Genomic DNA, 23,938 nt, shown 5'->3' with positions numbered 1-23,938 from the left:
TTGAAAAAAAAATGGAGCAGAGTCCCAAGTTATCTCAATAAAAAGGACTTAGAACAAATTCTATAAATACCTCATCAGGGGAATAATTTTATAGAACTAGATATAAGATAGATACTTTTCATCCTGAGAGACCATTTCTACTGATTGCTCACCTCTGGAGAGACTTCTGCCCACAATCCAAATCTATCAGCAATCATCTGGTGGATTTCCCGTTGCCGATCCTTTTTTCGTACACTCTCATAGCTTGGTAGGTGAGGCTGCTCCCACTGTGGAAGCTGATAGCTACCAGGGCTTCCAACACAAAACAATTCATTTCCCTAGATAGGGAAAGGAACAAAGGTTGTCTTTCAAAGGTTTGATAGGTCTACAAGATGTTTCACCCCCCATTTAGTGTGCATATTGTAGGCAAGCAGCCACATTAGGTTTACACTGCTTATTATCAAACAAATATAAGGTCAGAACAGAACATGTAACTCTATTGTTCTTTTCCTTTCAGAGTCTATAAACCAACCTAATCCATTAAATTTAAGTACTCAAACAATATGCAGCAAGAAGATTGGTGTTAATTTATCAGACAGAATAATTGTCTTTCCATGCAGGTAGTCCTCGATTTGTGACCACAATTGAGCCCAAAATTTAGGTGAGAGAGTTGTTAAATGAACTTTGCCTTATTTTACAACATTTCTTGCCACTGTTGTTAAGTGAATCTCTTCAGTTGTTAACTTAATACCACGGTTGTAAGGGGGAATCTGGCTTCTTCATCGATTGCAAAAGGTGATCGCATGACACCAGAACGTTGCAACCATCATAAATATGAGCCAGTTGCCAAGCATCCAAATTTTAATCATGTGACCGAGGAGATTCTGCAATGTCGTTCAGTGTGAAAAATGGTATTAACCACACAGTAGTATTGATGGGGCCAGCTTCTATCATCTTTATATTAAAAGCCGTGTTAACTCTATTAGATCCTTCTCTTGCTACCTAGTGAAAGATTTTATACTATAATGGCAGGCAGCATCTCTGCAGATCCATACTGCACAATGTTTATCTGATGATTACATTAAATGTGTCATTTAGATAATTTGCAATTTCACAAATATATCCAAATTCCTGCTAAGGCTGGTTTAGTGGTTAAGGCACCAGGCCAGAAACCAGGAGACTAAGTTCTAAACCCATCTTGGGCATGAAAGACGGTTGGGTGACATTCAGCCATTCATTCTCTCTCAGCCCAATTTCACCTAACAGGGTTTTGGTTTTGGGGAAATAGGAAGAGGAGGAAGAAGAAGTACAATTTTCCACCTTGAGTTACTTATACAAATAATAAAGGGATTTTAAAAAATCTTCTAAAAATTTAAGCCCTCATTGCAGTTTATTTCACAAGATAATTGTAAAAGTAAAGGGGAAAAAATTCAGTAGGCTTTTTGGAGGAAGAACAAGATAATAATTAAACTCATTTTATCACATTCATAAGGTTATTCACATACACAATCTCTTCATCATGCTTCCTTTGAGCCCGCACTGCCAAGTTCCTCTACTATCCTCAACCCAACCATGCTTTTCCCCCGTGTGCTCATCTCCTTTTCCAGGTGATCCATCCATCTATTTTTTTTTTTAAAAAAGCTCTCCCACCTGGACACCAGTGTTTTCAGCAGCACCTGTCTCCATTCGCTGTGCTCCAGATTGGGATCCCACCAGTCGCTGGTTGCTATTGTAGTAAGAAGGAGGACATTCCTGCAGGATGGGAGGAGAATATTAAAAATAAAAGCTGTGTTTTCCTTCTGGAAATTTCAGACTGGAAAAGCAACCTATTACTCAACACAAACTAGCAAGTGGTCCACAAGAAATAGTAATTCTACTGAATCCTCTCTGTGGAGCCCATTCTGTATATTTCACTAAAATGTATGGCACAGGAGTAGGGAAGGGGAAAAATGGATATATACATACAAGGCAGGTACACCATTGCAAAATTCCCAAACAACAGCTACTAAATAAAGGCAGCATCCCAAACCAACTCTTGGTATCCTGGTGTGGTTCTCATGAGGTTGTCCCTGTTCTCTCCCCCATACTAGCAGTGGCTCTCAATGAGCTGAGAAATAGTTCCATCACTGAGAGTGATAAGGCTGCTCTTGATCATGGAAGATATGCTCCCACATCTCTCTAAAGCGCGGTTTTCAATGGGGTGGTGGGAGGAGTTTCCAATCTCTCTCTTTCTTCAACCAACCAAAACTGAGAGATGAAACTAGATGAAAACGACACATTTCTTGCACATACAGAATCTGATGTGGCTGACTAATCTTACTGGGTGGTGCTCAGTAGTGGGTTTCAAATCCCGTTGCCACTGTGCACAACACTTCTGTGCATGTGCAGAAGCTTCTGCGCATGCGCAGAGACGTCTGGGCACATGGGCGGAGCCTCTCACCGCAGCTACCAGTTCGCCTCATCTGGGGAGAACCAGTAGCAACCTACCACTGATAGTGCTGTCCAATTATGCAGAAGGGTAGCAGGTAGGTTAGGCAGAGGTTGATGGGCCATCTGCCACCATGGGGGGGTTGCATGTGTGTTCAAAACAGGCAAGATGCTGGATGCAGGGTTGCAATGCCAATCCAACCTCTTTGCCCACGTGTATGACATCAATGCCCATATGAAAGAGGGAAGCTTGAATCCTGAGGCCGCATCCATTATCTTGCTGGTTTCAGCACCTGCCACTGTGGATGCCAATGGACCACAATTCACACAACTTTTCCATTCTCCAACAAAAGAGAATGCAGGGAATCTCATCAGTAATAGGGCAGGATTGTTGTAACTACAGTGAAGCCACCTGGAGGAATGCCCTCAGTGCCCCAATAGGACAGTGAGCCTTTGTGTGTCTCCACTTTCCCTCTACATTGCTGGAATTATAGTAAAAGGAATGAACTGGAGGGTAGAGGGCTATTTTAGACCAAGTCCCCAGTTGCACAAATAATGGCCTGGCAAACATTTTGCTCAATCCCCATAATGCTGCCTTCATCCAATACTCAGCTCATGGAGTAAGGCAGGCTTACGCAGCCCTTAGCTGAACCAGTGCTAAAGTGGCATTTTCCTTCTTATTCCAATACTATCTAAGGGCAACCTCAAGTAGGTAAAAAACCCATTAGGCTCTGCTCTGCTCTCTCTCTCTCTCTCTCTCTCACACACACACACACACTATGTTTCTACATATTAGAATAGAATAGAATAGAATAGAATAGAATAGAATAGAATAGAATAGAATAGAATAGAATAGAATTTTATTGGCCAAGTGTGATTGGACACACAAGGAATTTGTCTTGGTGCATATGCTCTCAGTGTACATAAAAGAAAAGATATGTTCATCAAGGTACAACATTTACAACACAATTGATGATCAATATATCAATATAAATCATAAGGATTGCCAGCAACAAGTTATAGTCATACAGTCATAAGTGGAAAGAGATTGGTGATGGGAACTATGAAACGATTAATAGTAGTGCAGATTCAGTAAATAGTCTGACAGTGTTGAGGGAATTATTTGTTTAGCAGAGTGATGGCCTTTGGGAAAAAACTGTTCTTGTGTCTAGTTGTTCTGGTGTGCAGTGCTCTATAGCGTCGTTTTGAGGGTAGGAGTTGAAACAGTTTATGTCCAGGATGCGAGGGATCTGCAAATATTTTCACGGCCCTCTTCTTGATTCGTGCAGTATACAGGTCCTCAATGGAAGGCAAGTTGGTAGCAATTATTTTTCTGCAGTTCTAATTATCCTCTGAAGTCTGTGTTTTTCTTGTTGGGTTGCAGAACCGAACCAGACAGTTATAGAGGTGCAAATGACAGACTCAATAATTCCTCTGTAGAATTGGATCAGCAGCTCCTTGGGCAGTTTGAGCTTACTGAGTTGGCAGAAAGAACATTCTTTGTTGTCCTTTTTAATGATGTTTTGATGTTAGCTGTCCATTTGAGATCTTGCGATATGATAGAACCCAGAAATTTGAAGGTTTCTACTGTTGATACTGTGTTGTCAAGTATTGTGAGAGGTGGAAGTATGGAAGGGTTTTTCCTAAAGTCTACCACCATTTCTACGGTTTTGAGTGTGTTCAGTTCCAGATTGTTTTGGTTGCACCACAAGGCTAGTCGTTCGACCTCTCGTCTATATGCGGATTCGTCATTGTCTCGAATGAGACCAATCACTGTTGTGTCATCTGCGAACTTCAGTAGCTTAACAAATGGATCATTGGAGATGCAGTCATTGGTATACAGTGAGAAGAGAAGTGGGGAGAGCACACAGCCTGGGGGGCCCCTGTGCTAATTGTACAGGTATTTGATGTGATCTTGCTTAGCTTCACCTGCTGCTTCCTGTTTGTTAGGAAGCTTGTGATCCACTTACAAGTCTGTTCCGGTACCTGTAGCTGGTTTAGCTTAGTTAGAAGAATGTCTGGAATGATGGTATTGAATGCTGAACTAAAGTCTACAAAAAGGACCCTTGCATAGGTCTTTGGAGACTCAAGATGTTGTAGGATGTAGTGCAGAGCCATATTAACAGCATCATCTGTTGATCTATTTGCTCGGTATGCAAATTGCAAGGGGTCTAAGAGCGGATTCGTGATGGTTTTCAGGTAGGAAAGCACTAGCCTTTCAAAGGTTTTCATGACTACAGATGTTAGAGCAACTGGTCTGTAGTCATTCAGTTCCTTGATGGTGGGCTTCTTCGGCACTGGGATGATGGTAGAGCGTTTGAAGCAAGAAGGAACATAGCACATCTCTAGTGATTTATTGAAAATATGGGTGAAGATGGGGCCAATTGGTCAGCACAGACTTTTAAGCAAGAAGGAGTTATCTTGTCTGGGCCTGGAGCTTTTCCTGGCTTTTGTCTGTGAAATAGGTCCTGCACTTCCTTTTCTGTGATCACTAGGGGTTGTGAACCCAATGAAATGGGGTCAGTTGTAGGAGGCTTGGCTGTTGTTGGTGTGTCTGAGATGGGGGTTATGGAGATAGGTGGCTGTAGTTTCCTTTCAAACCTGCAGTAAAACTCATTCAGGTCATCTGCCAGTTGTTGATTACCTTCAGCCTGGGAAGGAGGTTTGCCATAGCCGGTGATATTTTTAAGAGTTTTCCACATGTTTGCTGGTTCATTTGCTGAAAATTGATTCTTTAGCTTTTCAGAGTAGCTTCTTTTTGCTGCTCTTATCTCCCTTGTTAGTGCATTTCTGGCCTGATTGTACAGCATTTTATCACCTTTTCTGTAGGCTTCCTCTTTGGAATGTCGTAGCTGCTTAAGTTTAGGTGTAAACCAAGGTTTGTTATTACTGTGTATTCGCAAGTTCCTTGTATATTCTCTGAAGCAGAAAAGGGTCTGATTCAGACTTCTGGGATCTGCATTATTTTCTATTAAAACTGAGAGCCAGACAGAAATATGATAGAAAAGATGGTTCAGAGGAGGTGAGGAGCAGACATAAAAGTAAATAGGAATGTGTGTTTCCAGGGAGTTTGTTTTAATAATGAACTGAATGACCTGAACATAGAAGTCCTATGTAATTATGCCACTCAGTTCTGATTACTGAGGGGCAGGTCCAGAGAACAGGATTGTTTTTGAGCTCCTCTTGTGTTCTTTCCAGGGTCATCTGTACAACTCAAGTGCTAGACTAGACAAGTTTTTGATCTGATCTAATATAACTTTTTGTTCTAATACACAACATTCAAAGATTTGCTTCTCTGATAATAGAAAGTGTAAGCCGTCTTGATTATTTCAATATTACTTCCATACTTTCCATATGCAACTGTACATGTTTGCAATGGCAACCCTCTTGAAGTCCTATCTGAAGAGCAATGATCCCATGGGGAGCTATGACTAAAGGAGCCACAGTGAAAAGAAAAGTGAGTCATCTCGTAAAATCCCTATCGCTGGTCCTTCCCAGAGTTTTTCCACTCCAGGTCTACTCTCTGCAGGATGACTCCTTTGGGGAGGAGAGTTTTCACTTGATTGCAGTTGAAAGTCCTTTACTGTTAACAATGGGGCAACCCTCTCCGGAGGAAAGACAGGAAATTGTAATTAGACATAGTACTGTAGTCAGTGTGTGACCAGTCACATTTTAAAGAAATATAAAGCATGAATTTGAATGACTAATAGAGGTCAAAGCCTCCATTTTGCATTTTCCCCTTTTTCCTAAAATACAAAATTGAGTGCAGAGATCTACTACAAGTCTTGTCAAGTGGAACTATCAGAAAGGAATATTAGTTTGTCAATTAATCCGATTGCTAAGGCCAGCCAAAAGAACCAAAAGACACCCCTCCCCCCCAAAAAAGCAAAATAAAAACAAAGGACACCAGCACCAGCACCCACGAGAAGTTTCATGTTTGGTCTGAAATCTGAATCTGGGATTTGAAAAATAAGCAGAATAATAACAGAATAACAGAGATGGAATAGAATAGAATTTTTATTGGCCAAGTGTGATTGGACACACAAGGAATTTGTCTTGGTGCATAAAGTATATATAAATATATATTTATATTTATATTTATATTATATTATATTATATTATATTATATTATATTATATTATATTATATTATATTATATTATATTATATTATATTATATTATATTATATTATATTTATATTATTATATTATATTTATATTATATTTGTAATATATAAAGGATATATAAAGGACTTTATCAATCTTCTAGTCCAGGGGTCAGCAACCCGCGGCTCTGGAGCGCATGTGGCTCTTTCATCTGTCTGCTGTCATCCCTGTTGCCGGTCGGTGCCACAATTTTGAGAGGAGCTTCCGGTTAAAGGGAGGGGGGGTGAGAAGCACGGTGCACCAGGAAGAGACTCTATGGCAAGGGGCAAGCTTTCCAGTCAGCTCCACAATTGATAGGACTTTCGGTTAGGACAAGTAGAAGAAAAAGGAGTAGACTCTATGGTGGGTGAACCAGACTTCCAGTCGGCTCCAGAATTGAACGGGGGGGCTTCCAGTTAGGACTTTTGTGGCTCTTTTAAAATGTTTAAGGTTGCCGATTCCTGATCTAGTCCAACCCCCTGCCCAAGCAAGAGACCCTACACCATTTCTGACAAATGGCAATCCAGTCGCTTCTTGAAAGCTTCCAGTGATGAAGCTCCTACAACTTCTGAAGCCAGAAGCAAGAACTAGAGAAGTGACCTCAGCCACTTTAAGATCTATTGGCAGGGAGCTAAAGTCCATATCTTAAATACTGCTTTAGGTTTTGCAAGTTTAACTGACACGTGGCATAGATTCACCAGACCTGAGCTCAGCATGTCTGCTTTACGATCACCATAGACCAACATTTTCAACACAGTCTTACTTTCCTCAGCTAACCAAACTTTTCAGAAACTTTGTAAATGGGCACACAAACATGAAAAAAAAAAGTGGGATATGTGTACCTACTAAAAAGTATAGTTGGCCAGAAAATTCCAAATCAGGCAATAGCTTAAAGGATCCATCCCATGTCCAGAGGTTGGTTTTGGGAGGTTCTGGTCAGAACCTCCTGAAACCTGGAGAATTGGTAGCGGAAATTTTGAGTAGTTCAGAGAACCAGTAAATACCACCTCTGACTGGCCCTGCCCCCATCTATTCTCTGCCTCCCGAGTCCCAGCTGATCGGGAGGAAATGGAGATTTTGCAGTATTCTTCCCCTGCCATGCCCACCACGCCATGCCCTCAGAACCGGTAGTAAAAAATTTTGAAACCCACCATTGCCCATGTCCGTTCTTCTCCAAATACTACAGCCTTTAAGAATTCCTGCTCAATTGGTAGCTGTAAATTCTGGGACATTCCAATGCACACAAGAGGAAAACAGGTTAAAGAAAAAGTTACCAGGATATGTTTTTTATGCTGGTCTGTTTCAATGTGGTTCATTTATTTTTAGAAACAGATCAAAACTAGTCAACTGTGGTTAACTCAGCAAACAATAACTAAATCAGTAATAGTTTTATGCATTATTTAAAATAGTGGCTAGGTTTAATCGTATGATTAAGTATCAGTGTGTTTCCCCTGAAACTGTCCAGCCATTTGATTTCTTTTCCAAGAATGGATATCCATATGGGTTGGAAGCAAGAGGTGATTTCTTTCCAGGCAATTGATTTTCAAAGAGATGAAGAGAACTGAGTCCTTGGGGACATCTATCTAATCACAAGGCATGCAAGCCAAGACAGTTTGGCTTGGCCTCAACTTTTGAAACAAAATGAGTGAATTTTGAAAGCTCTAAACATAGGACAAACATAGCAATTAGGCTGATACGCTGCTTCTGAGAAAAGTAAGCAAGAACCACCGTGAGAACTAAATCCTTGGGGACATCTATTGACTCACAGGACATTCTCTCCAAGCCAAGATAGTTTGACTTGACCTCAGCTTTTAAAACAAAACGCGTAAACCCTTGAAAGCTCTAAACAGAGACAAACATAGTTCTTAGGCCAATGCACTTCTAAGAAAAATCAGCAAGAGCCACCGTGAGACCTTCACATGCCTTTGGGTATAAAATCAGCTAGGACGACCAGGCTAATTGTCATACTTTCACCCTGGAAGCTTTCTTGCCTTATTGAACAAGGGCGGCTTAAGAAAAACAAATGTTGCATGAAGGCAGCCTTTCTACTTACCCTGGGGACATTTGGTAATAAAGAACTTCCTGAGAAAAAGCTGTCCCAAGAAAGCCTTATCACAAAACACTGGGGCTGAATCATAGATGAGACAGATGTCAGCTGCTTCCAAGATATTCTCAAGCAGTTTCTACCCAGAATTATACGACACTGTATCTCTAACTTCCATAATTCCATATGATTTAGATTTACTACATAACAATTCCATTCTTCTGAACACAGAGGGGATAACTAAAAACACTACTCTACACTTATACAGCTATGGGAGAAGGCGACCTATGTTAAATCACAGACAGCTCTATTTAAACTGGAAACCTACAAGGGACTGTTGCTGCAACAAATGGGGGAGTATAGTAGAGGCAACAAAGAGAGTAGCGCAGAAACTACTTGCATCACAATTATCTTAGCAACATCTTTGAAATGTAGACTCTTTGGACTTTCAGTGTGGATTATATAAAACTCCCAGATACTTTGCCAAGAGTTGGTAGGATGCATGACATTTTATGGCACAGGGCAGAAGACGTTTATTTTAAAGGTCAATCCTATATCCTGAGCAAGGTACACGATCACACAATAGATTTAAGCTTAATGTTAACCGCTTCAATCTTGATTGCAGAAAATATGACTTCAGTAACAGAGTTGTTAATGCCTGGAATACACTACCTGACTCTGTGGTCTCTTCCCAAAATCCCCAAATCTTCAACCAAAAACTGTCTACTATTGACCTCACCCCATTCCTATGAGGTCTATAAGGGGCGTGCATAAGAGCACAAGAGTGCCTACCGTTCCTGTCCTTTTGTTTCCTTTCTTTATATTCAATTAATTTAGTTATTACATACTCATACTTAGATATATACTTATATACTGTATAGTTATTTCATGCTTACGCTCATATATACTGTGTGACAAAATAAATAAATAAATAAATAAATAAATAAATAAATAAATAAATAAATAAATAAATAAATAAATAAAAAGGTACCTCTGGATATGGAAATACATACATTGCAAGTCAGAATAGATCTCAGGCTATACCCTCCTAGAGTTTTGAATTTCTAATGGGGTGGGGTAGAATGGGAGAATGGGAAGAAGGTACAATGAATCCACCCATTCTGGAATCCTTTTGGTTCCACTTCTTCAGTGCTTGCAAAGAAGCATTATTTTTTAAAAAAAACCAAAAACACCACGTTGTGCCTCCGTGAAAGAGAGAAAGGGGGAACTCGGGAGAATGTTTTCTTTCTGGCTGTCCCCAGTCGTGAACTTTGAAAGGTATAATGCTGGTTGCTGGGATACTGGCAACGGAGAATGGGGTTGTCTGCATTTACAAGTTCCTTACAGGAGCATTCCCTGCTGTTTTCCATCCCTGTAAGGAAAAGAGGAGGCCTGGGGCTGAAAGGGCCAGAAAGGTAAAGAGGGGCAAAGTTCTCCTGGCACCATCATTACCCCCTGATTAGCTCTCAGTGTTACCTTCCCATCTGTTCCCATGCTTCAATACCAGCTCCCGGATAGTACCACCCACTCTCAAAAGCAGCCAACCGGGGAAAGGCTCAGGTGAAAAGGCTTTGTTTGTAGACAGAGTGGGAAGTAAACAGGCGCTCCTGGGTGCGCAACACTATAACTTGGCAGGAGAGAACTGTAAATAGACCTTGAGTTGCTATTCAGCCAGCAGAAAGGAAAACTAGACTCCTTTATTCCAAGGGTGAGATGACAACCATGCAAAGGGAGGCCTGCCAAAGACTGTGCAGGGGAGCAGCGTGTGGCCTCCGGTCCTTGCAGAGCACAATGAGGCACGCTCTTTACCCAGGATCAAAAATGGGCGGGGGAACGGCGAGGCCTGGTGGCCAAGGGAAGCTGATGAAACCCGAAGAAGCAGGCAAACTGGGGAGATACTCACATATTGACTAGGGCTCTGGAAAAGTCGGCAAGAGCACAGAAATTGGCAGCACAGAGGGTCCCGGTGGTACAAAAGGAGCAGCAGCACCAAAATGGCCATGATGAACACAGAGGAAGAAACTGCTAACGAAGAAGGGAAAAAAGGGAAATACAATGAGACATCTTGTACAGCTTCCAAATACCAGCAAGCTCAGTGAAATCTCTACAAAGTAACATATGTGCCTTCACTTCAGCCTAGACTTCCCCAAGGTCTACAACACTTGTAGGGGCCGCGGTGTGGCTCAGGCTGTAAGAAGCCTGTTATTAAACACAGCTGCTTGCAATTACTGCAGGTTCTAGTCCCACCAGGCCCAAGGTTGACTCAGCCTTCCATCCTTTATAAGGTAGGTAAAATGAGGACCCAGATTGTTGGGGGGGCAATAAGTTGACTTTGTATATAAATATACAAATAGAATGAGACTATTGCCTTACACAATGTAAGCCGCCCTGAGTCTTCGGAGAAGGGCGGGATATAAATGTAAAAAACAAAACAAAAAAACAAAAAAAAACCACTTGTCATCTCCAGCCAGCATGGGCCTGCTAACAGAAATGAGGAGAGTTGTTGTCCTAGAGCAGGGGTGTCAAACATAAGGCCCGTGGGCCGGATGCGGCCTGCAATGTGGTCAGATCCGGCCCCTGGCACCGTCCTGGAAAATGTAAGGGGCCGGCCTGCGTGGCTTCGGCCCAGTCTACCCAGTGTGAACAGGAAACATGCCAGACGTTTGGGGAGTGGTGTCAAGCTGGCCACGCCTGCCTCGTTGGTCAATCACAACCCTGATGCAGCCCTAAATGAAATTGAGTTTGATATCCCTTTTCTAGAGGCTAAAGATACCTCCAATGCCAATGAGAAAAACAAGGAAGTCAAAAGGCCCATAGCTGAAATAGCAAATGTATCACTGCAGCAATAGGAATGCAACCAGTTTGATAATCCATAGCTCCAAAGATTATGACTTGTTTAGGAGGGTCTGCACCACTATCCAATACAGGAATATCTGCCCCTGATACAATTAAACATCTACTATGCTTTGAACCCACCCAGACCTCCTTTGCTAGATGCTAATAGCTAACATAAATATGGATCAAAGGTACAAGATGTAAGTTGAACAGATGCAACCATCTCGTCTGTATCTGCAGGTTTTGGAAACTTAAATTAATCCTTTAAACCACGACTAGTCAGAACTACCACCATCTTTCTGTCTACATCTGTTGCAGTTGTAAACTCAAGTACTACTTTGAAGCTGCCGTTCTCAAAGTACTTAGCAAATTCATCACAAAATAACCCAAGGTGTAAAGGCTATCACTATCAAGTACCCTGCAGCAGTTGCCCTGCAGCATCCCCAAAAAATTAGTTACATTTGATTTTAGATTCTGAATTCCCAATGTATTACAGCCCAAGGTGCATTTCTGTTTCCACAATGCTAAGGAGAGTATTTTCCCAGTTGCGATGTATGGCTGTGAAGGTTGGACCATAAGAAAGGCTGAGCGCCAAAGAATTGAGGCCTTTGAACTCTGGTGCTGGAGAAAATTCCTGCGAGTCCCTTGGACTGCAAGGCAAAAAAACAAGTCAGTTCTAGAGGAGATCAACCCTGACTGCTCTTTAGAAGCCAGATCCTGAAGATGAAACTGAAATACTTTGGCCACCTAATGAGAAGGAAGGACTCACTGGAGAAGAGCCTAATGCTGGGAAAGATTGAGGGCAAAAGAAGAAGGGGACGACAGAGAAGGAGGTGGCTGGATGGAGTCACTGAAGCAGTAGGCATGAGTTTAAATGGACTCCAGAGGATGGTAGAGGACAGGAAGGCCTGGAGGAATATTGTCCATGGGGTCGTGATGGGTCGGACACAGCTTCGCAACTAACAACAACAACAAAAGGAGAGTGTTTAGGTACAATTGTTTCAATGGCTCTTTCCATCTCATCCTTCCACAGTGTGAGATTTGATATGATCACCAGCTCTGCCAATCAGGAATCTCATAGAGTATTTAGGAATCCCTTGGATTTTTCTCTATAGGCTATTTCTCTAGAGCAGACTACTCTAATGATGTATTTATACCTCTAGAAAGTATCTGTCACCAGCAATCTAAATACTAGAAGGAAGTCATTTGTTTATGACAAAGAGATTACAGAACTATTGGCTCTTTTCTTTAGCCAATTATAAGAATAAGAATCCAAGATGTCATGGGTTGACAAGGACCTGAGATAGGCCCATAGGTGGAATAATGATCATGAAATCCTAAACCGGCTCCAGGCTTCAACCTGGATTTCAATGTCTTCCTATAAACTCTATTGAAGAAAGGTGAAATAGAAATTTTCAAACAAAACAAGCAAACCAATGAGCAAACTTTTCCATACTTATAATTATGCAAGCGTCCTTAAATAACATTATTTGTCATTCTTTCAATTTATATCTTGCCTTTTCTCCAGGAGCTGATGTGGTAGATAAAATACAGAAAGATCTTGACAGACTAGAACATTGGGCACTATCTAACAAAATGAAATTAAACAGTGAAAAAAGTAAGGTTCTACATTTAGGCCAAAAAAACAAAATGCACAGGTACAGGATATGTGGTACCTTGCTCAATAGTAGTAACTGTGAGAGGGATCTTGGAGTCCTAGTGGACAATCACTTAAATATGAGCCAGCAGTGTGCAGCAGCTGCCAAAAAAGCTACCACAGTTCTGGGCTGCATAAACGGAGGGATAGAATCAAGATCACATGAAGTACCTCTTTATAATGCCTTGGTAAGGCCACACTTGGAATATTGCATTCAGTTTTGGTCACCACGATGTAAAAAAGATGCTGAGATTCTAAAAAGAGTGCAGAGAAGAGCAACAAAGATGATTAGGGGACTGGAGGCTACAACATATGAAGAACGGTTGCAGGAACTGGGTATGCCTAGTTTAATGAAAAGAAGGACTAGGGGAGACATGATAGCAGTGTTCCAATATCTCAGGGGTTGCCACAAAGAAGAGGGAGTCAAACTATTCTCCAAAGCACCTGAGGGTAGAACAAGAAGCAATGGGTGGAAACTGATCAAGGAAAGAAGCAACTTAGAACTAAGGAGAAATTTCCTTACAGTTAGAACAATTAATCAGTGGAACAACTTGCCTGTAGAAGTTGTAAATGCTCCAACACTGGAAATTTTTAAGAAAATGTTGGATAACCATTTGTCTGAAATGGTATAGGGTTTCCTGCCTGGGCAGGGGGTTGGACTAGAAGACCTCCAAGGTCCCTTCCAACTCTATGTTATTATTATTCCCTTCTCCAAATTCTCTACCACAACAATCTTATGAGATAGGTTGAACAAAGAGTTAAGGAGATTAGCACAAGAACTCCTAACAAGCTTCCATAATAAAAGGAGACTTGAATCTGGATCTTCCTAATCCAACAATGACTTCATTGCACAACTCGGAAAAATCATTAATTTTCTAAGTCTCCATAATTCAGTTTTATATCATGATGAACAGTGCTAAAATTTCTTCTCTGAAATCATAATCTGGCTTTTGACTGCAAACCTTTGGGGAAGAGACATGTCCAACCATTTTTTTGGGTGGGTGGGTGAGGGAAGAGACTATTCATAAAGCCAATATTATGAACACATATATAAATAATAAATGTCCTAAGTATACAGAGAAACTTCTCTACATTTTCAGGGAGCTGCTGTACTAAAAAACAGGATAAGAATGGCATGATGAATTTGTCTCCACATACTCAATAGAAGCCATTCAGTTCAACAAAAAAATTGAATAAGAGATAGTGTGTTGTTGAAAAAAAATGAAACCATGATATACTTCATTGGCATTCCATGTTCTTGTTCTTTGTGGAAAGGGAACAAGTCTACACAATTTTTCCAAGTTTTTATTCTGCATAGAAAGTCATGAGACTGGGAAACCCGTGTCAGAAAGCCTATCTTTCTTACAGCTGATAAAAAAAATAAAGTTGTTTCCCCAGACAGTCCTAGTTTCCTCACTCTTGACCTTTATTTCTTAATATCACAAAAGAATTTGCTCTTGTCCATTATCTAATGGGTAGGGTTAATCAGATGGGACACACTGTTTCGGTGGACATAGTCCATTCCTAGGCACCCCTTCCTTACCACATACTTTTTCAGAGGTTTGTTTATAGCAATATATGAGTTGGGTCATCTGAGGTAATCTGTTAAAATGGTCTGTAAAGTGAAAATGCATAAAGCTTTGCTGAGCTATGCTGCTTATTCAACTTTGAGTTTTATTCCTTTCTCCAGTTGTTCTAAATCAAACAAAATATACTGGGAGATCCAGTTGTATAAATTTTGACCGCAATGCCCTTGCATCTTTAGACTTCATATTGAATGCATCAATAAATAATCCTCTATCTTAAAAATCTAGTTTTCAGGCATAGCTCTCTCTGCCATACTAGGGTTTTTTCTTCTTTTAATGCAGCTACAGGTACAGTATATTAGTCAAGAGTCAAGTACATCCCTCTATAACCAAGATATCTTAGGGATCTTCCTAGTGAAGATAGGATTTTAGAGATACCCTTTAACATTTCTCTTTTAACTGGTGACCTCTAGGTATAGTAAGTTACAACTCCTATTATCTTCAACAGTGCTGGCTGCAAATGATATCAACAATATGGACTGCATCAGGTTGGAGTAGGCTATCCTAGGGGTCTACTGATAGGAGTATGAGGAGATTACAGTCAAAATGCTTGCATTGTAAGCCCAAACTGCTCTTCTTAAATCTAAAATTATTTCTGCTGTTTATAAGTTTTGACCCTCCTCCCAAATTACTTCTTCATTCCTGGATTCTAATGTAGAAAGGAAAAGAAAGAAAGAGAGAGAGAGAGAGAGAGAGAGAGAGAGAAGAGAGAAGAAAGAAAGAAAGAAAGAAAGAAAGAAAGAAAGAAAGAAAGAAAGAAAGAAAGAAAGAAAAGAATTTCTTTTACCAGGTTTTGCTTTACCAATTTCCTCTCCCCTTAATCCCTGCCTCTCCCTTTTCCTTATTCTTAGAACACAAATTCGTGGGCAGGCCTTTCTTTATTCTACTCTACATAGTGCTCAGTAAGAGGGAAGCATTTGACAAATAATTGAGTGAAATTTCTGTATCTCACATAATGAAGTGAAAATATGAGCAATTAAATAGTTGTTGAATGCAGAGGACTAAGCTTCCAGCTTTTAGAATCTGTAATTCTACTGAATGTTTACTTCCCAGCAGTCCCATTGGCTTTTAAAGGACTGGAAATAAGGAGCTCTGGATGGTGGACTTCCCCTCTTTATTTTTGCATGCCCAGATTTCTACCACCTGTAAAGATCAGATGACAACACTTCCTTTCTGCACAAGATACAGTATTAAGTTCTCAACTGTAATCTGTTTCTGTAGAAGTTCATTAAAGGTAAAGGTAAAGGTAAAGTTCCCCTCGCACATATGTGCTAGTCGTTCCCGACTCTAGGGGGCGGTGCTCATCTCCGTTTCAAAGCTGAAGAGCCAGCGCTGTCTGAAGACGTCTCCGTGGTCATGTGGCCAACATGACTAAATGCCAAAGGCGCACAGAACACTGTTACCTTCCCACCAAAGGTGGTCCCTATTTTTCTATTTGCATTTTTTACATGCTTTCGAACTGCTAGGTTGGCAGAAGCTGGGACAAGTAACAGGAGCTCACCCCATTGGCGGCACTAGGGATTCGAACCGCTGAACTGCCAACCTTTAGATCGACAAGCTCAGCATCTTAGTCACTGAACCACCACGTCCCTAATAGAAGCTCATTAAAATATTGGTTAACATAGTGTAAGCCGCCCTGAGTCTTCGGAGAAGGGCGGGATATAAATGCAAATAAAAAAATAATAATAATAAGCCAAATATCACTAAGGGCAGCTCTTAGATTAATCCAGCAGTTTCACTTTGGCTAAATTCCATTTGGTTCTATTTTCACAATCTGATGTGTTTACATATATTGGTCAATGACTCTTAATATTTCTACAGGTAATCCTCGAATTACAACAGTTCGTTTAGTGACTGTTTGAAGTTACAACAGCACTAAAAAAAGTGACTTATGACCATTTTTCACTCGTATGATTGTTGCAATATCCCTATGGTCACATGATTTACATTCTGATGCTTGACAACTGACTCACATTTATGACAGCTGCAATATCCTGAAGTCACGTGAAAAACATCCTTTTGTAACATTTTGACAAGCAAAGTCAATGGGGAAGCCAGATTCACTTAACAACTGTGTTACTAATTTAACAACTGCAGTGATTCACTTAACAAATGTGGCAAGAAAAGTCGTAAAATGGGGCAAAACTCACTTAACAAATTTCTCTTTGGGCTTAACTGTGGTTGTAAGTTGAGGACAACCTTCTGGGAAATTCTGGAAGATATAGTCTATCACTTCTGGTGAGCTGGGAAATATTTATAAAGACTTTGGGTGAATACAGTTTAAAAAATACAGCAGGTTGCTGCACTATACTTTACTCTGCAGTGTCAGAATAATAGAACTCATAAATTAATGTTAAAATTTGGATCTGTCCATTGAGGCATATATTCAAAAAGAATAAATTGAACATTTTGAAAAAGTATTTGTTTTGCTATTTTTCTAATTAAAAATGTTAATTTAAGCCTCCTGATTAGGGACTTCATGTGTAGAAAACTGATTTTAAATAACCTGCATCAAATATGGCCAGATAAAGGAGGTTAATAAAAATAAAACCTGGTATTTATTTAGAGCCAGTGGAGTCAGCATACTTCTCACCTGTTTTGTATTTATTGGGATTTTATTAGTTTAAATTAGCTTTTCTGATTTGCTCTGGAAAAACTTGGTTGCTCAGCACTATGTTGCAAGCAGGATCAAATTAAATTATAAGTCCCCGAATAATTTTATTTTAAAAAGCCAATTCGCCAATGTTGATTTGGCAGGATGGAGAACAAAGCCAAGACTATCAACATGAAGTTCAACCAAGATTAAATTTCTGCTTTAAGATAAAACAGATAAACAAGACTGGAAGCAATAGCCCCTGGATTAACATTGACGCATGTGGGAAAATACAGTAGTCAAAAACACTTGAGCAAAACTATATGGTACCATCACAAGTAGAGCACTTAGAGGATTTGGCCAATTGACTCTAAATTACTGTATCCAATTTGGGTCACCAAAGTTTAAAAATATCCATCCATCCATCCATCCATCCAACATTCTCTCCAAATAACATAACTGAGATCAGCACCTAGTGAGCTTCAGGGAAAAATGAGGGGTTGAAGCGTAACACAACAAGGGCCCTATTGACTAAGAAAAAAGGGGAGAATTTATGCTTAGCCAGGAGAAGATATTCTAAAGTATATGTCACACAAAATAAGTAGAAAAATGTTTTCTTGCACCTAAAAGGTCTGAACTTTAATCAGTTCAAATGATAAGGGAAAGCATCAAGGTAAACACGAGAAAGAATTTCTTGATCCAAACCTCTGTTTGTGAACGTTTGGCTACCTATCACTGTTTGGCTACCTTTCAGGAATGCTGTAGAAGTAGACTTCCTGGGTTGACAAAATATTGGACAAGATGACCTTTGAGGTCTCATCCAACCCTCTAATTTGTTTGCTACACAGGTGTGATTCCCACATCACATTAAATTCTGATGTAGTTGGTTTGATTTTAGCTTCGCATGTTCTTCAAACCCAGGCTTCAAAGTTTATGGTTTAGGATGCAATGAGAATCCTATTAATTGAACAAAATAAACCAGGGAGCTTTGCAGGACACATCTGAGACAGGAGACAGGGCAAAGAGATATATGTTCAAGTGACACTGAATGTAGCCTTTGGCCTCTGGAGAGATCTTGGGGTAAGAAATGTTCTGAAACCAAATTCTGCAGACAGTGTTATTCCAATACATTTGATGGGAATGGAGGAGGTTGTTTTTAAGTAGATATATTCAAACTGTGGAACTCTTTATCCTGGGAAATATATTTAATACCAGCTGTCGTCACTAGCATGCTTTTATCTATCGGGCAGGGTAGGTTTCTCCAATTTATCTATTGATTTCTTTGCATGGTTGTTTTTAATGCTGTGCTTTTTGTTTTTATTTATAAGTAAGCACAAATTTTAAAAAATAAAATTTCATGAGAATTATAACGTGTTTTTAACACTGTTGTTAATTATTCTACCTTATGCATTTTGGGACATTTTTTGATTGAAAGGTTTCTCTCTGAACAATCATGAAAAGATCCCAAAAAAGTAAAACAAAAAACAAAACAACAACACCCAAAACAAAACCCACCTCTAAGGATGGATAACTTTGTCAATATTTGTGGTTAGGTGAGACTATAAGTGTCACAGGACACTGTTACACTTTGAAACCTCAACATTTTTTTTTATAAAATGTGATCAAATTCTCTTCATTCCACTTTCTGAAACAAAATAGGCACATCAAAAAAGGATGCAAGGGACAGGCTGTCTACAATTATTCTGGAATCCCAGAATTATTTAGATAATGGAAGATCTAATTGTTATTTGCTTAAAAAATTCTTTAAATTTTTTATTAGTGTGGATAAAAACACAATTTGTTATAGGAGATATATAAATGTATGGCTTCCAGAGATTACTGAAGCACAAGTCCTTACATCTTGCATCCCATTGGCCATCCGACTGCCCCTGCTCCTTCCTCTCATGGAACTATAGAAGTGTGCAAGACTGAGTTTCAAAGATGTCTACCCATTAGTCAGAAATATTTCAGTGGCTTTCAAAATATAAATGCATCTATTCTGATTTTGGCTTGATAATACAAAGCATTATACATAGATCTCCATCAATATATTTGTATGCAAAGAAAATACAAAAAAGAAGAAGAAAAAAAAAGCAAATGTTGGGTGCCCTAATTACAGCCCTAAATCATTTGATTTTGATATTTTTCTTAATACATGATACAGCACAGACTGTTCCTATGGCAAATATGTCAGCAACACATGGCTCCATGATGACTCCTGATCAGTTTGTCCAAAGGCTGAGGCAATTTCTGAAGTCAACAGTTTGATAATGAATCACATGGCATATTATAAACAGTTTATGGCTTCTAATGACTTTTCTTGTTTTTCAAAAGGTTTTTCTTATAATGTTTTTGGTTGTTTTGTTGCATTGTATTTGTGTTATAAACTTTGTACTCCATGAGTCACATATGTGAAATTAGAATTCCCTGCCAAGGAGCTACAAAGATTTCTCCCCATCTTCTCACACAAGACACGAGAGAGCACCATGCACAAAGATACTAGCTAATTCACACATTATACTATGCCTCAATACGGCTTGGTTTGATTTGGGTTCAGTGCCAAATAGCCACAGTCAACATCTTAATACCATGTATATACCCAGCAGACTGTGATTAGTGAGCAAACCAGGATCAAATAAACAATGGCTGAGTACAACATTACTTCTGCAACTGAAATCTGGGTTTGCTTCTGGAACCAAGATAAACAGAATATGCTATTTGTAATTCAACCTTCCCCAACCTGACCATGAGTCTGAGAATGCTGGGAGTTGTAGTCCTAATAACCCTGGAGAGCATTTACTTAGACCACTTTTCTCCAAAAAAAAAAAAAAAGTCACAAGAACTGCAGCACAGAAGAGCCCAGCTATAAACTAACCATGTGCATGCACAGAGAGAGAGAGAGGGAGAACAGAAGAGGAGCATGGCTTTTGGCAACACAATGAAGTGGGAGGAAAGGCAGTCGAGTTTTCTACATTCCTAAACAGAATCGAAGGCAAATACATCAATCCCAAAGGAAAAAAGAAAAGAAAAAGAGGGTGAGGGACAGGCGTGCAAATACTCACTGGTCGCTATAATAATGGCCACTATATTACTGTCCATAGAATCAGTGTTGGCAGATGGATAAGTCGGGGTCTCGTTTAGCTGGGTCATCGCCGGAGTCCGCCGCCTTCTCCGAGCTCTTTTCCAGGTTGGAGGCTCCACATGGAGAAACCACCTGCCCGACCCGCGGCTCTTGGGATCAATCGCCGCCTCGTCTTTTCCACAACCCGGCCAGCTACAGTCTTTTCAGTCCGCCCCTAATTCCTTCTCGTTTCTTTTTTTCTCCCCCCCCCCTCAGGCTGCTCCTCGGATCAGTGCAGTTCAGGAGCGGCTGGGTGCCACCCCCGCCTCTCCTATTGTGCCTGGTGATCCCGCTCGCCTCTCCTATTTGCATGCTCCGCTTCTGATAAGGAGATTTCTGGCAGGCCGAAGGCCGGTTCCGTCTCTTTTTCCTCCAGAGCGGGCCTGATAGCAGAACATCTCGGAACAAGTGGTTATTTTGTCTTCTCCGCTCACTGGCAAAGGGTAGGTTGTCCCGAAGGCGACTGCATCGGATTCGTTTTCTTTTTGCAGCCGGTTCGGTTGTCTTCTCTTTCCGCGAAGGAAAAACTACCGCGGATACTTTTCGTATTATAGTTCGGTCCTCACATTCCGCAAGATCCTATAATTTATATAATGCGTTCGGATTACGTTGATTAACCCGTCTCAATGGCAATCACTCAAAATGTTTTCACCCTTCTGGGCCCAGTTACTGCCCCCCGGCATTCCCAGCCAAGTACCAAAATCTTTTATTAGGGGAGATGGGATGCTGTGTTCCCCAAAGGGTACTTGAGGGGCTCCGATCCCGGGTAGGAATTACAAAAACACACACACATAACCCTCCCTCTCCCCTCCCCCGCTACCTTAGACTCTGGGATGTATGACTCCCGCGCTAGCTTCGCCGAGAGCTCTTAGCACTGTCGCCTTATTGCGCCTATCTTCTAGGCTTCGCTCTTGATTGGTTCCTGATGGAACGCTCTCCATCCCGATTGGTTCAAAGTGAGAATCGCTACATTCTCGGGATAGAACATTGTGTCGGCGGTCGCCATAGAAACTGTGGACCCGGAGAGGGGAAGCGAAAGGAACGTTCTCCCTCGCCTCCTCCGGCAGTTCATTTTCTTTTTTTCTTTTTTTAATATGCAATGTAATTTCTCACTCTCCTAGGTAATTGACTTTTAGCTGCCTAAAGTAAGAGAACCAAGCATAAGTACAAACTTTAACGGGACAGTTGCGAGAACGTTTTAATAGCTACAATTATCTTGGGGGGTGGGTGGGGAATGCAAAGTGTAATCTGTGGGCTAACGGTAGGGAGTTTGGTTAAATGAGGCAATATGGTATAAAATGTGAAAGGGGGGGGATACTTTTATTTGGCATTCATACCCGGAACATATTAAAGCCATATTAAGTCTTTGATATTAATTATGCAGCTCGTAACCAGTGACAACGGTCATGTTATTTTTTTTTTTATTGAAAGAGTTTTAAAAAAACAAAAACATTTTTCCCCCTTTTTTCCCCCCTCCCTCCCAAAAAACCCCCTTCCCCCCTCCCCCCCCCTTCCCGGGTCAATCACAAGGTATTGTTGTACATAAACCAAACATAGAATAAAATTTTCCCTTCCAATCCAAGTAACCACATCCAAAGCTTTTCATCTCCCAACCCTCCCCATTACATAAAATAACTTTCTAATTATTCAAAGGCAATCTGATATTTCTTAATCTGATATCTGTTTTGTAGATAATCAATCCATTTTTCCATTCAATTAAATATCTTTCCTGCGTATTGTCTTTTAAAAAGCTGAGATTTTAGCCATCTCAGCCAAATTAATAACTTTCAATATCCATTCTTCTATTGTAGGTATCTCTTCTTCTTCCAGTATTGTCCAATCAACAGTCTTGCTGCTGTTATTAAATTCAGAATCAATATAGTCTCAATCCCTGTACAATCCGTTATAATTCCCAAAAGGAAAAATTGTGGCAGGAACTTTATCTTCTTCTTCAGTACATTTTGAATAATCCACCAAATTCTTATCCAAAAGACCTTAATTTTCTTGCAAGTCCACCAAATATGAAAATATGTAGCATCATCACAATCACACCTCCAACATTTCGCTTGGATATTAGGATACATACATGATAATTTTTTGGGATCTAAGTGCCATCTATAAAACATCTTATAAAAATTTTCCTTAAATTCTGTGCTTGTGTAAACTTAACATTTCTAACCCAAATTTTCTCCCATGTTTCCAACATTATTGGTTCCTGAATATTCTGTGCCCATTTTATCATACAATCCTTTACCAAATCCTTTTCCGAATCTATTTCAAGCAACACATTATACAATCTCTTTATATGCTCCTGGGTCTGATTTCTAATTTGCTTTATTAAATTTTCCTCCCTTTGCATTATACCAATTTTTTGATCTTCTTTCCATCTAGCACTTATTTGCCCATATTGAAACCAAGTATAATTCCTCCCTTCTTCATTTAATACCTGTAATGATTTTAATTGCAATCTACCTCCTTCAGCATACAAAAGTTCTTTATAAGTAATCATTTCCTGTTTCTGTTCTATATTTATATTCTCTATTGCATGTCTAGGGCTCGCCCATATAGGAATCTTGTAATCTAATTTATAGGAATATTTTTTCCAGACCATAAAGAGCACTTCTCAACACATGATTCTTAAAAGCCCTATCCACTTTTTCATAAAATAAGTACGCATGCCATCCATATAACAAGTCATAACCTTCTATATTCAAAATTCTTTCCTCTGTTAAGTTAAACCAGTCACTTATTACTGAAAGGGTTACTGCTTCATAATATAGTTTAAAGTTAGGCATTCTTAAACCACCTCTTTCCCGTGAGTCCTGTATTATTTTCATTTTAACCTCGCCTTTTACCCTGCCATATAAATTTATTAATCCCAATCTGCCAATCTTCCAAATTTTTATCCTTTTTAATTATAGGTATCATCTGGAACAGAAACAAAAATCTAGGTAACACATTCATTTTAATAGCCGCAATCCTTCCCAATAGGGATAACTGCAATTTCTTCCAGCCACTCATATCATTCTGAACTTTTTGCCATAGCAAGTCATAATTATTCTTATAAAGTTTCTTGTTCGATGAGCTAATATAGACCCCTAAATATTTAACCTTTTACTACCTCAAATCCTGTCATTTCCTCTAGTTTTTGTTTCTGTTGTATAGACATATTTTTAATTATCACTTTTGTTTTATTCTGATTTATTTTAAATCCTGATACCTTTCCATATTTATCAATTACTTCCAACAAAATCTACTTGAATTTATAGGATTTGTTAAAGTAACCACTACATCATCTGCAAAAGCTCTAACTTTGTACTCATATTGTCTAATCTTAATTCCTCTATTTTCATTAATTCTCGTATTTTATCTAATAATGGTTCCAGTGTCAAAACAAACAATAATGGTGATAAGGGACATCCCTGTCTTGTTCCTTTCGCAATCTTAATAACTTCTGTCAAACTACCATTTACTATAATCTGTGCTGTTTGCTCTCCATAAAACGCTTTAATTATTCTAATAAAACAGTCTCCACATTGCATTTTCTCTAT

At 39.8% G+C, this 23,938-nt stretch overlaps 1 protein-coding gene and 1 long non-coding RNA gene across 2 annotated transcripts in view; both read right to left on the bottom strand.

Moving 5' to 3' along the window:
- EME1 (essential meiotic structure-specific endonuclease 1) overlaps positions 1 to 216 on the bottom strand; it is a 41,413-nt gene extending 41,197 nt beyond the window's left edge. The window contains exon 1 of the mRNA XM_058171362.1: positions 153 to 216. The gene's annotated coding sequence lies outside the window, so the exon portion shown is untranslated. The remainder of the gene's footprint in view (positions 1 to 152) is intronic.
- Positions 217 to 288: 72 nt separating this feature from the next.
- On the bottom strand, positions 289 to 21,164 carry LOC131192329 (uncharacterized). The gene is made up of 3 exons (XR_009153712.1): positions 20,329 to 21,164; positions 1,630 to 1,731; positions 289 to 317 (listed from the first exon to the last, which is right to left on the bottom strand). It is a non-coding gene; the product is annotated as an uncharacterized LOC131192329 (long non-coding RNA).
- Positions 21,165 to 23,938: the final 2,774 nt, after the last annotated feature.

This window comes from Ahaetulla prasina, chromosome 2, assembly GCF_028640845.1.
Source record: "Ahaetulla prasina isolate Xishuangbanna chromosome 2, ASM2864084v1, whole genome shotgun sequence".
NCBI classification, from domain to species: Eukaryota; Metazoa; Chordata; class Lepidosauria; order Squamata; family Colubridae; genus Ahaetulla; species Ahaetulla prasina.
This window is presented reverse-complemented; position numbering and strand designations above follow the sequence as displayed.